The sequence below is a fragment of the Ctenocephalides felis genome, unplaced genomic scaffold (genome assembly GCF_003426905.1).
Source record: "Ctenocephalides felis isolate EL2017-DRISC unplaced genomic scaffold, ASM342690v1 CF-g0.4_SCAFFOLD_02194, whole genome shotgun sequence".
NCBI classification, from domain to species: Eukaryota; Metazoa; Arthropoda; class Insecta; order Siphonaptera; family Pulicidae; genus Ctenocephalides; species Ctenocephalides felis.
Genome location: NW_020538348.1, coordinates 15,001 through 30,824, shown reverse-complemented (window position 1 = coordinate 30,824; position 15,824 = coordinate 15,001). Strand labels below are relative to the sequence as shown.

At 38.9% G+C, this 15,824-nt stretch overlaps 2 non-coding genes and 1 pseudogene across 2 annotated transcripts in view; all 3 read left to right on the top strand.

Annotated features, from left to right (window-relative positions):
• Window positions 1–837: 837 nt before the first annotated feature.
• On the top strand, window positions 838–992 carry LOC113380522. The gene has a single exon (XR_003367434.1). It is a non-coding gene; the product is annotated as a 5.8S ribosomal RNA (ribosomal RNA).
• A 327-nt stretch (window positions 993–1,319) lies between these two features.
• On the top strand, window positions 1,320–4,248 carry LOC113380518 (annotated as a pseudogene).
• Window positions 4,249–14,484: 10,236 nt separating this feature from the next.
• Window positions 14,485–15,824, top strand: part of LOC113380523 — a 1,927-nt gene continuing 587 nt past the window's right edge. Inside the window, exon 1 of the ribosomal RNA XR_003367435.1 lies at window positions 14,485–15,824. This exon is cut by the window's right edge and continues 587 nt beyond it. This is a non-coding gene — a ribosomal RNA (small subunit ribosomal RNA).

The window sequence follows — 15,824 nt, the reverse complement described above, 5'->3', positions numbered from 1 at the left end:
TATACTTTAAACGCATAGCTCAATCAATTCTTGGGCGCTAGATGAAAGTCTAGTGTTTTAAAGTCGATTGTAGTAAACGCTTGCGTTAGTATTCTATATACTCTGCACATTTAATTCAAATTGTGCGAATTTGAACATTCGCTTCATTGCGTTGTTTTAAGAAAATGAAAATCAGCGAAGCAGATTTTTCAATCTCACACCAGTGAAATATTCATATTTCATTTTGAAACGAGATTTTGTAGCCTCTGGCAATGATCATTCGTTTCATTAACGTTTGACCGGAGCTAGTCGCAAAATATTGCGCAGTGTGCAAAAGCAGCGTGACGCAGTTTACAACCGCTTAGCGCTCTTATGCATTGTGTGAGAGCACTGCCCATGTTATATCTGCTCGGTATCGCCAGAATGCCTGAGCGAATGACGAAGTTCGTTGTGAAAACGGCGTTCTTTTTGAATATTATACTTTAAACGCATAGCTCAATCAATTTCTTTGGCGCTAGATGAAGTCTAGTGTTTTAAAAGTCGATTGTAGTAAACGCTTGCGTTAGTATTTCTATATACTCTGCACATTTTATTCAATTGTGCGAATTTGAACATTCGCTTCATTGCGTTGTTTTAAGAAAATGAAAATCAGCGAAAGCAGATTTTTCAATCTCACACACAGTGAATATTCATATTTCAATTTTTTTGAAACGAGATTTTGTATCTCGTCCGAAAACGAAAGCTTTACGGTGTACTAATTGTAACCATAATAATCATACTAGTTTCAGAATCGCCCGAGTTATCTTAAACGATTTCGAGGGGATCACGATCGAAACATGTATAAATATATATAAAATCACCCTGAAACGGTGGATCACTTGGCTCGTGGGTCGATGAAGAACGCAGCTAATTGCGCGTCGACATGTGAACTGCAGGATACATGAACATTGACATTTCGAACGCACATTGCGGTCCTCGGATACTGTTCCCGGACCACCTCTGGCTGAGAGTCGTATAACATTACCAGACTGCCGCTTGCTTTAAACGGCTTGCCGGCGAATGATGGAGTTTCGCGTAAATGCGTGCTCTTAAATAATTCACTCAACGTGTGAGCCAGTCCACTTTGCAACATCGGACATTACCGTTCGTTGACGTTCTGTGGGATTACGGCGGGTTGTGTGTCCTAGAGATTTTATATTCTTGCGACCCTCCCGATAACCGGAAACCCGAACTCTTCGAAATGCGGTTTCGTTCCGGCAAATTTGGACGATTCAAAGGTTCCTCGTCGATTTTGTGTGCGCTTGCTTACTAACGTTTGCGAGCACATCATAATCATAATACGACCTCAGAGCAGATGAGATTACCCGCTGAATTTAAGCATATTACTAAGCGGTGGAAAAGAAACTAACTAGGATTCCCTTAGTAGCGAAGATGCGCACCCAGAGCGTACACGCTGGGACCCGAAAGATGGTGAACTATGCCCGCCAGGTCGAAGTCAGGGGAAACCCTGATGAGGACCGTAGCGATTCTGACGGCAAATCGATCGTCGGACTGGGTATAGGGGCGAAAGACTAATCGAACCATCTAGTAGCTGGTTCCCTCCGAAGTTTCCCTCAGGATAGCTGGCATTCGATGAGCGAGTCTCCATCCGGTAAAGCGAATGATTAGAGGCCTTGGGCCGAAACGACCTCAACCTATTCTCAAACTTTAAATGGGTGAGATCTCTGGCTTGCTTGAATAGTGAAGCCAGAGATTTGGATCAGAGTGCCTAGTGGGCCATTTTTGGTAAGCAGAACTGGCGCTGTGGGATGAACCAAACGCCGAGTTAAGGCGCCTAAACGACGCTAATGGGATACCATGAAAGTCGTTGGTTGCTTAAGACAGCAGGACGGTGGCCATGGAAGTTGGAATCCGCTAAGGAGTGTGTAACAACTCACCTGCCGAAGCAACTAGCCCTGAAAATGGATGGCGCTGAAGCGTCGTGCCTATACTCGGCCGCCAGGGCATGAGAAACGTTCATAATAGTTTGTTTTGACGCCCTGGTGAGTAGGAGGGTCGCGGTGGTGTGCGCAGAAGGGTTTGGGCGTAAGCCTGCCTGGAGCCGCCATCGGTGCAGATCTTGGTGGTAGTAATCAAATACTCCAGCGAGCCCTGGAGGACTGACGTGGAGAAGGGTTTCGTGTGAACAGCCGTTGCACACGAGTCAGTCGATCCTAAGCCCCAGGAGAAATCCTATGTTGATGTCGGTGTATTTTATTTTGAATAAAATTTCACACCCATCGGCGAAAGGGAATCCGGTTCCTATTCCGGAACCCGGCAGCGGAACCGTTTACAAGTCGGGCCCTCGCAAGAGAGTTCGTCGGGGTAACCCAAAATGACCTGGAGACGCCGTCGGGAAATACGGGAAAGTTTTCTTTTCTGTATGAGCGTTCGAGTTCCCTGGAATCCTCTAGAAGGAGATAGGGTTTGGAACGCGAAGAGCACCGCAGTTTGGCGGTGTCCGTATCTTCCCCTCGGACCTTGAAAATCCAGGAGAGGGCCACGGTAGGTGTCGCGCCGGTTCGTACCCATATCCGCAGCAGGTCTCCAAGGTGAAGAGCCTCTAGTCGATAGATAAATGTAGGTAAGGGAAGTCGGCAAATTGGATCCGTAACTTCGGGATAAGGATTGCTCTGAGGATCGGGGCGTGCCGGGCTGGTTGGGAAGCGGGGCGTAGGCCGATGTGCCGGCCCTGGGCAAGGTGAAATTGTCCTTGTGACTTAATCCGAGCTCGGTCCCGTGTCTAGGCCCCCGCGGATCTTTCTTGCTGCGAGTTTCTGTGCCGGCTTCGGTCGGTCAGTCGTATTCTCTTCGGCCGCCATTCAACGGTCAGCTCAGACTGGCACGGACTAGGGGAATCCGACTGTCTAATTAAAACAAAGCATTGCGATGGCCCTAGCGGTGTTTGACGCAATGTGATTTCTGCCCAGTGCTCTGAATGTCAACGTGAAGAAATTCAAGCAAGCCGCGGGTAAACGGCGGAGTAACTATGACTCTCTTAAGGTAGCCAAATGCCTCGTCATCTAACTAGTGACGCGCATGAATGGATTAACGAGATTCCCACTGTCCCTTCTACTTTCTAGCGAACCACTGCCAGGGAAGGGCTTGGAAAAATTAGCGGGGAAAGAAGACCCTGTGAGCTTGACTCTAGTCTGGCATTGTAAGGAGACATGAAAGGTGTAGCATAAGTGGGAGATAGTAATATCGTCGGTGAAATACCACTACTTTCATCGTTTCTTTACTTACTCGATTGGGCGGAAAGCGTGCGTCGAAACTTGCGTTCCGACTGTCACGGTTTTCTAGAGCCAAGCGCATAAGAGTGGTGTGAGCCATTGCGCCGATCGCCAACAATACTCTAGCGTGATCCGATTCGAGGAAACTGCTAGGCGGGGAGTTTGACTGGGGCGGTACATCTGTCAAATAATAACGCAGGTGTCCTAAGGCCAGCTCAGCGAGGACAGAAACCTCGCGTAGAGCAAAAGGGCAAATGCTGGCTTGATCCCGTTGTTCAGTGTGCACAGGCTGCGAAAGCATGGCCTATCGATCCTTTTGGCTTGAAGAGTTTTTCAGCAAGAGGTGTCAGAAAAGTTACCACAGGGATAACTGGCTTGTGGCAGCCAAGCGTTCATAGCGACGTTGCTTTTTGATCCTTCGATGTCGGCTCTTCCTATCATTGCGAAGCAGAATTCGCCAAGCGTTGGATTGTTCACCCACAAATAGGGAACGTGAGCTGGGTTTAGACCGTCGTGAGACAGGTTAGTTTACCCTACTGATGAATCGTCGTTGCGATAGTAATCCTGCTCAGTACGAGAGGAACCGCAGGTTCGGACATTTGGTTCACGCACTCGGTCGAGCGGCCGGTGGTGCGAAGCTACCATCCGTGGGATTATGCCTGAACGCCTCTAAGGCCGTATCCTTTCTAGACAAAGTAAGCAACGATATCTCTAGGAGTCTCGTGAGTCGAAAGGCTCAATACAATGTGATTTATTAGGTATTCGGCACACGCCGTTTATCGCACGAGCCATTTTTAGCCGAATGAGGCGCTGGACAGGGGCGATATCCGTCCGTTATATCTGTCTTGCCTATAGCGGTCGATCATGGGTTACTAGTTCGATGTAGAGACTCGGAATCGTTTGTAAACGACTTAGGTACCTGGCGGGGTGTTGTACTCGGCAGAGCAGTTACCACGCTGCGATCCGTTGAGACTCAGCCCTTGGCTTGGGGATTCGTCATGTTGGCTTGACGTCACCCCACGCTATTAGAGCATAAGCCTTAAGCCGTCGCATTGCACCATGCCACAATCATAGGCTTGACAGTCGAAACTTGTACATGCTGTACATGTGACACTTCTTCGGTATCTACCTAGCTATTTTGTACAACGTGCGTGAGTCAGCACGTAAATCAAAACTTATCGACAAATTCCAATACTAGAAATATTCATTATTTCTTTCAATAACCATAATGTCAAGAGAATAGTTATAAATATTTTGTAAGTTTACGAAATATATGTTTTTTAAGAGAAACTTTTCATAATTTTTTAATATAAATATATGATATAATTCATTAAATTCTAAATAGGGAGAATGTTTTTTGCTAAATTTCTTGGAAATGCGTACAAGTTGCTAATAAGCAAAGTACGTATAAGTTATCTATAATGCAAAATGCGTGCAAGTTGTCAATGTGTAAAATACGTGCAAGTTGTCAATTTGCAGAATGCGTGCAAGTTGTCAATTTGCAGAATACGTGTAAGTTGTCAATGTGCAAAATACGTGCAAGTTGCTATTTTTATTTAATTTTTGTAATATACTCTAAATAATTAGTAACTTCCAACCTATAAATATTTCGATTCTTTTATAATAAAATATTCAGTATATTTATTTCCTTTTTAACAAAATTTCAGTATTTATATATAATTTCAAACTACATCTAGTAAACTTCTAGGGGACATTTGCGAGTAAGCCTAACCTAGAATCATGCATCGAAACAGGTTAAAAACATTTTCCGGCTTTTTGAAATCAGTAACTTACGGGTACATCAGACTACATCAAGTAAACTGTTAGGGGACATTTGCGAGTAAGCCTAACCTAGAATCATGCATCGAAACAGGTTAAAAACATTTCCTTCCGGCTTTTTGAAATCAGTAACTTACGGGTACATCAGACTACATCAAGTAAACTGTTAGGGGACATTTGCGAGTAAGCCTAACCTAGAATCATGCATCGAAACAGCAAAACTACTTTTGAAGAAAAATATTGTTTTTGGGTTTTTTAGGAATGACATATATTTATTCTATTATTTATTTACATGACATGGTTTAAATAACAACATTTTTATTTCTTTAAGTTACATTTTTATTTAAATAAAATTTCTTACATTTAGCTAATACAATTTAAATAAATTAATATCTGAAATCTTGCTTGCTTTCCAGTCGAGGATGCTTTTCACGAGATAGTAGTGTCGCTGTCATAACACCTTCGCGATTTTGCTCTAATACGCGTTTTGATACATTAGCCAGTAATTGAACATGTCTCTCAGTTCCCTGAATGTGGTTTTTGGGTTTTAGGAATGACATATATTTATTCTATTATTTATTTAATGACATGGGTTTAATACAACATTTTTTTTCTTTAGTTACATTTTATTATTTAAATAAAATTTCTTACATTTAGGCTAATACAATTTAAATAAATTAATATCTGAAATCTGCTGCTTTCCAGTCGAGGATGCTTTTCACGAGATAGTAGTGTCGCTGTCATAACACCTTCGCGATTTTGCTCTAATACGCGTTTTGATACATTAGCCAGTAATTGAACATGTCTCTCAGTTCCCTGAATGTGGACCGGAAATTTTAGGGTCACTCCATGGCACTCTTGCTTTGTAGATATTGTACTAGATGTTCATGAGGAATATTTAGCGTAAAGCTGGTTCGGATATATTTGAATAATCATCCATATCTATCATATTAGTAGTCGGTGCATTCGAAATTTATTTCGGGTGTTTTGTAATCTCTCAATTGCGTCAGGTCTTCCACATTATTACGTAATATAAGATTTTTCTTATAGCTGAATCTCGTATTTCCTTTTTATTATCAAACAACATGCTAATAAATATTTTTCGAGTGAGCATAGTATGCGTTTTCTTGCAACATTGTTCACAATTTGTCTTAAATTCGAGTCTAAATATTGCGTCCAGCTATAAATTTATAAAATAAATATACTACTACACCACAGAGTTGTAATTTTAATGTTAAAGTACATGGAAATATACTTTTCATTACGTAGTTTGCCAGAATTTTCAAATTTTGGATGGCTTATTAGTAGTTACATATAACCGAAGTAACCTACTAGCCTTCGTGAGCCAACGGGAATGTGCTATTGGCCCTGGTTTCATGTTAGCTAAGTCCTGTCGATACTTCGCCAGAAGCAACTGCTTAGCTATTTTTATTAAATAACTTGAGTCAGTTGTCGATTCAGCAGGACTTATATCAGCCAAATTTTCAAGTGGGATTGTTTCAAAGTCTTTTACCGGCTGGAAGTATATAGGAAAAAATAAATTATATTGAATTTGAACATAGGGTATTAAAAATAGTAAATATGTTATAACTCACCGGTATATTTTCGCATGTTTCAATTTGTTTGCTTAATATTCCAGTTTTGTTCGTGGTCCAGTGGTCAATGATTTTTCCAAATAGTTAAATAAATGGCGAAGTGGAAGTTCGTTATTGAAATCAGTAAACTTACGGGGTACAATCAGACTACATACGTAAACTTGTTTAGGGGACATTTGCGAGTAAGCCTAACCTAGAATCATGCATCGAAACAGGTTAAAAACATTTTCCGGCTTTTGAAATCAGTAACTTACGGGTACATCAGACTACATCAAGTAACTGTTAGGGGACATTTGCGAGTAATCCTAACCTAAATCATTCCATCGAAACAGTAACTCAAAACTACTTTGGAAGAAAAATATTGTTTTTTTGGGTTTTTTAGGAATGACATATATTTATTCTATTATTATTTACATGACTGGTTTAAAATACAACATTTTTATTTCTTTAAAGTTACATTTTTATTTAAAATAAATTTCTTACATTTAGCTAATACAATTTAAATAAATTAATATCTGAAATCTTGCTTGCTTTCCAGTCGAGGATGCTTTTCACGAGATAGTAGTGTCGCTGTCATAACACCTTCGCGATTTTGCTCTAATACGCGTTTTGATACATTAGCCAGTAATTGAACATGTCTCTCAGTTCCCTGAATGTGGACCGGAATTTTAGGGTCACTCCATGGACACTCATTGCTTTGTAGATATTGTACTAGATGTTCATGAGGAATATTTAGCGTAAAGGCTGGTTCGGATATATTTGAATAATCATCCATATCTATCATATTAGTATAGTCGGTGCATTCGAAATTTATTTCGGGTGTTTTGTAATCTCTCAATTGCGTCAGGTCTTCCACATTATTACGGTAATATAAGATTTTTCTTATAGCTGAATCTCGTATTTCCTTTTTATTATCAAACAACATTGCTAATAAAAATTTTCTGAGTGAGCATAGTATGCGTTTTCTTTAGCAACATTGTTCACAATTTGTCTCAAATTCGAGTCTAAATATTGCGTCCAGCTAATAAATTTATAAAATAATATACTACCATACACCACAGAGTTGTAATATTTATGTTAAAGTACATTGGAATATATACTTTCATTACGTAGTTTGCCAGAATTTTCAAATTTTTGGAGGCTTATTAGTAGTTACATATAACCGAAGTAACCTACTAGCCTTCGTGAGCCAACGGGAATGTGCTATTGGCCCTGGTTTCATGTTAGCTAAGTCTGTCGATACTTCTCCAGAAGCAACTGCTTTAGCTATTTTTATTAAATAACTTGAGTCAGTTGTCGATTCAGCAGGACTTATATCAGCCAAATTTCAAGTGGGATTGTTTCAAAGTCTTTTACCGGCTGGAAGTATATAGGAAAAAATAAATTATATTGAATTTGAACATAGGGTATTAAAATAGTAAATATGTTATAACTCACCGGTATATTTTCGCATGTTTCAATTTGTTTGCTTAATATTCCAGTTTTTGTTCGTGGTCCAGTGGTCAATGATTTTTCCAAATAGTTAAATAAATGGCGAAGTGGAAGTTCGTTAAAGTGGAGAAGACACACAAACCAATGCAGTGGCCTGTTTAACTGAATTTCAAATCGACGTAAAATACCATTTTTTACGCCTGTATTTGCTGGTTCACCATCGCAACATATGCCTATCAAAGAATCGAGAGCTATTCCTTTATCGGCGAAAAACTCGTTCAATTTGATTACTTTACTTTCCGAATCTTCATTTTCCAATTTTGTGTAACCCAACAATTGGCCATTCGGTTCCTTTAAAATAACTAAATGCGCTTCTTTAATCATTCGTGGGTGAAACTTCTTATCGATTTTTTCCATGGTAATAGAATCATTTTTTCGGGCCGTCGAATGAAAATGCTATTAATTCAGAAGAATCATATCGTTTGTGTAGAGCTTGCCTATTTTTCTGCCTCTCGCGAACGCTTTTATTTTTGTCCATAATGACAGGATTGCCCCAATCATCCGTTATGCCCAGGTCACGCAGGATTGCCGTCACCACGCCAGAACCCAACTCTATCAGAATTGCAAATCTGTCGCACATTAAGGCATAGCTTGGAGCCTTATATCTTCGACTATATGGACCACGTTTTATATGAGAAGTATTTTGTAAACTTTCCGAACTGCTTTTAAAATCAAAATCAACATCTGGAGTATATGTCTCACCTGGAGTAATATTGCTAGTTATTGTAGATTCTGATACTTCATCTTCAATTTTTATAATATATTCTGGTATCGTAGATTTCCTCTCATTATGTTGATCCATCATAAACGCTTGTAAATGTTTTGGGATCAATCCACAAACACAGTAATCTTCGCAAATCGCATTTGCATTTTCCAATATAAAATAATTCTTTCGTGGATTCTACAAACTCCTGAAATGATGCTTGGGTAGACTTGCTTTTATTTGTACTTTTATATTTATCATCATCAATCGGTTCAATTTTCTAGCGATACTTCGTTTCTCCATAATTGGAATATCAATTTTTTTCCCACGTCTGAATCAATTTCGTTACCACATTTGGAGTAAATGTTTTATATGAAAACATTTTATTTTGTTTTTTTGATTCTTCGGCCAAATAAAAATAATACCTGATAATTTCCATACTTGTCGGAAGATTTACACCAGTAAATTCTTTTGCTTCCCCAAATGTAATTTGATCATGCGAGCGCATATGATTCAAATTACTAGCACTTGCGCCTGAATTTAAATAAGAATTCGCCATTGATACTTCACGTCTAACTGGAGAACTGAATGAAGATTTATGCGAATTTTCCACATTAATATATTCTTTTCGAAAGTTCGAGAATTATTATAAAAAAATACTAGCGCACTCTGATGGAAATAAATAACAACAAACTAAACCCGATTTAAAAACCCCCGTACAAACTATTAAAGAAATATAACTTACAATTGGAATTATTCACATGCCTAAATTAATATATTAACTTATTAAAAACAGTATTTTATTGAAAATTTCGCTGGCTAAAGAGTTATTTGCGATATATGGTTTTGAAGTCAAAATTCATTTAAATAACACATATATTTCATATGAAAAGGTGCCCATATCGCTTAATTTTACTTCTATAATGATTCGGCCCACCCTATTCATTGGTTTCTTAGAAAACTGTGGTTAATATACGGTTTTACTAAGAAATATCAATAGAGTGGGCCAATTTTTTGCATATTGAGGCACCTCGCTAATTTAATTTTTACATCATTTGAAACAATATTGTAAAAAAAAGCATAACCCGCAAATGAATTTAAAGTCAGCGAAAAATTTCAAACATTTTTTAATTTAAAGTAAAATTGAAAAATCTCATGAAAAATATTATGACATATCGAGTTATACATCATTTTATTCGTAATTTTATTCTGCATCTTTCGTACACAGTTTTTTTTGTATCTTTTACGGTTTAGCAGTATAAGGCAATCTGTGTAGTTGTTAACTTGTCAAAATGCAAAGTGCGGATAGGTTAGAGCAACACTCCTCACGATTCGATATTTCTCTAAAGAAAACATATAATATTACATCATTAAAAGGTCTCAAAATTCTTAGTTCTTTTTCCATACATCACAACTTCGAATTTTGCACGGGTGGCCTACAGGCGAGTTGCCGTTATGAATCGGAAAATCTAGAGAAAATTATATGAACACCCTAACCATTTATATACCATTTTATTCGTAATTTTATTCTGCATCTTTCGTACGAACAAAGTTTTTTCGTATCTTTTACGGTTTTTATGTTATAGAGCAATTGTGTAGATGTTAACATGTCAAAATGCAAAGTGCGGCTAGGTTGGAGCAATACTCTTCACTCTTCACGATTCGATATTTCTAAAGAAAACATATAAACTATTATATCATTAGAAAGGTCTCAAAATTCTTAGTTCTTTTTCCATATATCACAACTTCGAATTCCCAACGGTGTGGCCTACAGGCGAGTTGCCGTCGTGAAAATTCGGAAAAATCGGAAAATCTAGAGAAAATTATATGAACCACCTAACCATTTATATACCATTTTATTCGTAATTTTATTCTGCATCTTTCGTACGAACAAAGTTTTTTCGTATCTTTTACGGTTTTATGTTATAGAGCAATATGTGTGAATGTTAACATGTCAAAATGCAAAGTGCGGCTAGGTTGGAGCACATACTCTTCACGATTCGATATTTCTCTAAAGAAAACATATAAACTATTATACATCATTAGAAAGGTCTCAAAATTCTTAGTTCTTTTTCCATATATCACAACTTCGAATTCCCAACGGTGTGGCCTACAGCGAGTTGCCGTCGTGAAAATTCGGAAAAATCGGAAAATCTAGAGAAAATTATATGAACACACCTAACCATTTATATACCATTTTATTCGTAATTTTATTCTGCATCTTTCGTACGAACAAAGTTTTTTTCGTATCTTTTACGGTTTTTTATGTATAGAGCAATATGTGTAGATGTTAACATGTCAAATGCAAAGTGCGGCTAGGTTGGAGCATACTCTTCACGATTCGATATTTCTCTAAAGAAAACATATAAACTATTATACATCATTAGAAGGTCTCAAATTCTTAGTTCTTTTCCCATATATCACAACTTCGAATTCCCACGGTGTGGCCTACAGGCGAGTTGCCGTCGTGAAAATTCGGAAAATCGGAAAATCTAGAGAAAATTATATGAACACACCTAACCATTTATATACCATTTTATTCGTAATTTTATTCTGCATCTTTCGTACGAACAAAGTTTTTTCGTATCTTTTACGGTTTAGATGTATAAGGCATATGTGTATTGTTAACTTGTCAAAATGACACACCTAACCATTTATATATCATTTTATTCGTAATTTTATTCTGCATCTTTCGTACGAACAAAGTTTTTTTGTATCTTTTACGGTTTAGACAGTATAAGCAATCTGTGTAGTTGTTAACTTGTCAAAATGCAAAGTGCGGCTAGGTTGGAGCAATACTCCTCACGATTCGATATTTCTCTAAAGAAAACATATAAACTATTATACATCATTAGAAAGGTCTCAAAATTCTTAGTTCTTTTTCCATATATCACAACTTCGAATTTTGCACGGTGTGGCCTACAGGCGAGTTGCCGTTGAAAATGGAAAAATCGGAAAATCTAGAGAAAATTATATGAACACACCTAACCATTTATATACCATTTTATTCGTAATTTTATTCTGCATCTTTCGTACGAACAAAGTTTTTTGTATCTTTTACGGTTTAGACAGTATAAGGCAATCTGTGTAGTTGTTAACTTGTCAAAATGCAAAGTGCGGCTAGGTTGGAGCAATACTCCTCACGATTCGATATTTCTCTAAAGAAAACATATAAACTATTATACATCATTAGAAAGGTCTCAAAATTCTTAGTTCTTTTTCCATACATCACAACTTCGAATTTTGCACGGTGTAGCCTACAGGCGAGTTGCCGTCGTGAAAATTTGGAAAAATCGGAAAATCTAGAGAAAATTATATGAACACACCTAACCATTTATATACCATTTTATTCGTAATTTTATTCTGCATCTTTCGTACGAACAAAGTTTTTTTGTATCTTTTACGGTTTAAGAGAAAATCGAGGAAAACTGGTTTGAACATTTATTGTAAAATTAGAAAATTTAAACAAATAATTATAAAAAATAATATAACTATATATAAATTCGTTTTATATTCATTGAGATCTATAAAAATCAATAAATACATAATTTTATACAAAAGTTAAAAAAACCCAAAAAACACCTAAAAACTCAATAATTAACTATAATTCATATTGTCCATATATATAAAACTGTTTGAACATCTAACAAATTTTCGACAAAAATTTTTCTATCATAAGGTTCACAGTTCGAAATTTTCCCAGACTTTTGTCTTGACGATTCACACCGTAAGCGCGAGCGAGGCCCTCGCCGCAGGTCAAATCACGTCGCTTGGGACTCAGTCAAATACCTACGCTGTGGCCGCGCGCCTTATATAGGGGAATAGGTCGTGTCGAGTGCGATGCGAGCAAGCTCAGGCTAAAGTACGCTATGTTGTTCGGGCGGGTACGGATATCATTCCCCGGTGTAGTTTTTACATCATATTCGATACTTTTAGTCTGTCAATGATATATTAGCGTAACTTTTAATAATGTTGTGAGCCACATCTAGAATTATATACCCCGTATATATTCGGATGCTGGTTTGCGGCTATAGATAACTGGTGGTAGGATCATTCGTTTTTAAACGTTCGATCAGAGAGAGTTGAAATTATTTGGGTCTGCGGACCGCAAATATGAAATCTATATATTTTAATAATATAGAATTTTACAAATTGACTACGGTCAAATATATGTGAATATAGCAGAACTAGCAAAGCTTCTCGCAGCGATGGTCTTTCGTTTTATGAACGTTTGATCGGAGCGAGTTGAAATTATTTGGGTCTGCGGACCGCAAATATAAAATCTATATATTTTAATAATATAGGATTTTACAAATGGACTAAAGTCAAATAGATGTGTGCAGCAGAACTGACAAAGCTTCTCGCACCGAGGATCATTCATTTATGAACGTTCGATCGGTGCGAGTTAAAATTATTTGGGTCTGCTGACCACAAATATGAAATCTTGTGATTACTCGACAAATTATTGCTGTAATCAAGTGCGCTCCTATAGTATAATATACTGTGGGCAAAAGCTTCTGGCAATGATCATTCGTTTCATTAACGTTTGACCGGAGCTAGTCGCAAAATATTGCGCAGTGTGCAAAAGCAGCGTGACGCAGTTTACAACCGCTTAGCGCTCTTATGCATTGTGTGAGAGCACTGCCATGTATATCTGCTCGGTATCGCCAGATGCCTGAGCGAATGACGAAGTTCGTTGTGAAAACGGCGTTCTTTTTGAATATTATACTTTAAACGCATAGCTCAATCAATTCTTTGGGCGCTAGATGAAAGTCTAGTGTTTTAAAGTCGATTGTAGTAAACGCTTGCGTTAGTATTCTATATACTCTGCACATTTTATTCAAATTGTGCGAATTTGAACATTCGCTTCATTGCGTTGTTTTAAGAAAATGAAAAATCAGCGAAAGCAGATTTTTCAATCTCACACACAGTGAAATATTCATATTTCAATTTTAAAGCGAGGACGTTTGTTTTTGGACCACAACGTGCTCTAAAATTGCTAAAGTGGTTGCGCGTCCTAGAGAATTTATTTTCTTGCGACCCGCCATATAGCCTGTCCAGACCATCGCGGTGATGGTTCGCACGGTAACCCGAGGCGACCCGTCGCTGCAGGTCAAACTGTCGTAGACCGTGTCTAGAATAATATACGCCGTATATGTTCGGATGTCGGTTTACGGCCGGGTTCTGGACCTTATTTATAAGTGTTCAACCATACTGTACAGCATATCCGCGGGCATGTGTCGTTGACGCAAAGACTCTTATGCGGAAAATAAAATATACAAATGCAATCAACTCAATACTCTCCGAGCGAGAATAAAAGTTAGTTATAACGATGAATTCTTATAATGAATTCGCCCCGACGTTTTCAATCTAACGAAGGGTAAAGAGACTGTTTGAAATTAACTGGGTCTGCGGACCGCAAATTTCATGTACGGACCGCCGTTTCGACGGTTGTTAAAGGTCTAGCCTCTGTGTAAGCGCAGAATATATAAAATATCAAGTCGCGATGTAAACTGTTCGTCATGTCCAGGGAATATCGTACGACTCAGATATATATGTAAGAAAATTCGTTGTTTAGAAATATTCATCGAACTTTTCTATACAAAGTGTGGTCTCTCGGGTGACGCCGAGGGACATTTACGCACTATGCTATTATATATATAGCACCCTGGTTGATCCTGCCAGTAGTATATGCTTGTCTCAAAGATTAAGCCATGCATGTCTCAGTGCAAGCCACATTAAGGTGAAACCGCGAATGGCTCATTACATCAGTTATGGTTCCTTAGATCGTACCCACATTACTTGGATAACTGTGGTAATTCTAGAGCTAATACATGCAAATAGAGTTCCGACCAGAGATGGAAGGAATGCTTTTATTAGATCAAAACCAATCGGTGGCGGGCTTGCCTTGCTCACCGTTTGACTTGGTGACTCTGAATAACTTTGTGCCGATCGCACGGTCTAGTACCGGCGACGCATCTTTCAAATGTCTGCCTTATCAACTGTCGATGGTAGTTTCTGCGACTACCATGGTTGTTACGGGTAACGGGGAATCAGGGTTCGATTCCGGAGAGGGAGCCTGAGAAACGGCTACCACATCCAAGGAAGGCAGCAGGCGCGCAAATTACCCACTCCCGGCACGGGGAGGTAGTGACGAAAAATAACGATACGGGACTCATCCGAGGCCCCGTAATCGGAATGAGTACACTTTAAATCCTTTAACGAGGATCTATTAGAGGGCCAGTCTGGTGCCAGCAGCCGCGGTAATTCCAGCTCTAATAGCGTATATTAAAGTTGTTGCGGTTAAAAAGCTCGTAGTTGAATCTGTGTCCCACACTGTCGGTTCACCGCTCGCGGTGTTCAACTGGCATGTCTGTGGGACGTCCTACCGGTGGGCTTAGCCCGTAAAAAGGCGGCCCAACTCAAAATCCTACCAAGGTGCTCTTCACCGAGTGTCGAGGTGGGCCGGTACGTTTACTTTGAACAAATTAGAGTGCTTAAAGCAGGCTCATTCGCCTGAATATTGTGTGCATGGAATAATGGAATAGGACCTCGGTTCTATTTTGTTGGTTTTCGGAATTCCGAGGTAATGATTAATAGGGACAACTGGGGGCATTCGTATTGCGACGTTAGAGGTGAAATTCTTGGATCGTCGCAAGACGGACAGAAGCGAAAGCATTTGCCAAATGTGTTTTCATCAATCAAGAACGAAAGTTAGAGGTTCGAAGGCGATCAGATACCGCCCTAGTTCTAACCATAAACGATGCCAGCTAGCGATCCGCCGAAGTTCCTCCGATGACTCGGCGGGCAGCTTCCGGGAAACCAAAGCTTTTGGGTTCCGGGGGAAGTATGGTTGCAAAGCTGAAACTTAAAGGAATTGACGGAAGGGCACTACAAGGAGTGGAGCCTGCGGCTTAATTTGACTCAACACGGGAAACCTCACCAGGTCCAGACACCGGAAGGATTGACAGATTGAGAGCTCTTTCTTGATTCGGTGGGTGGTGG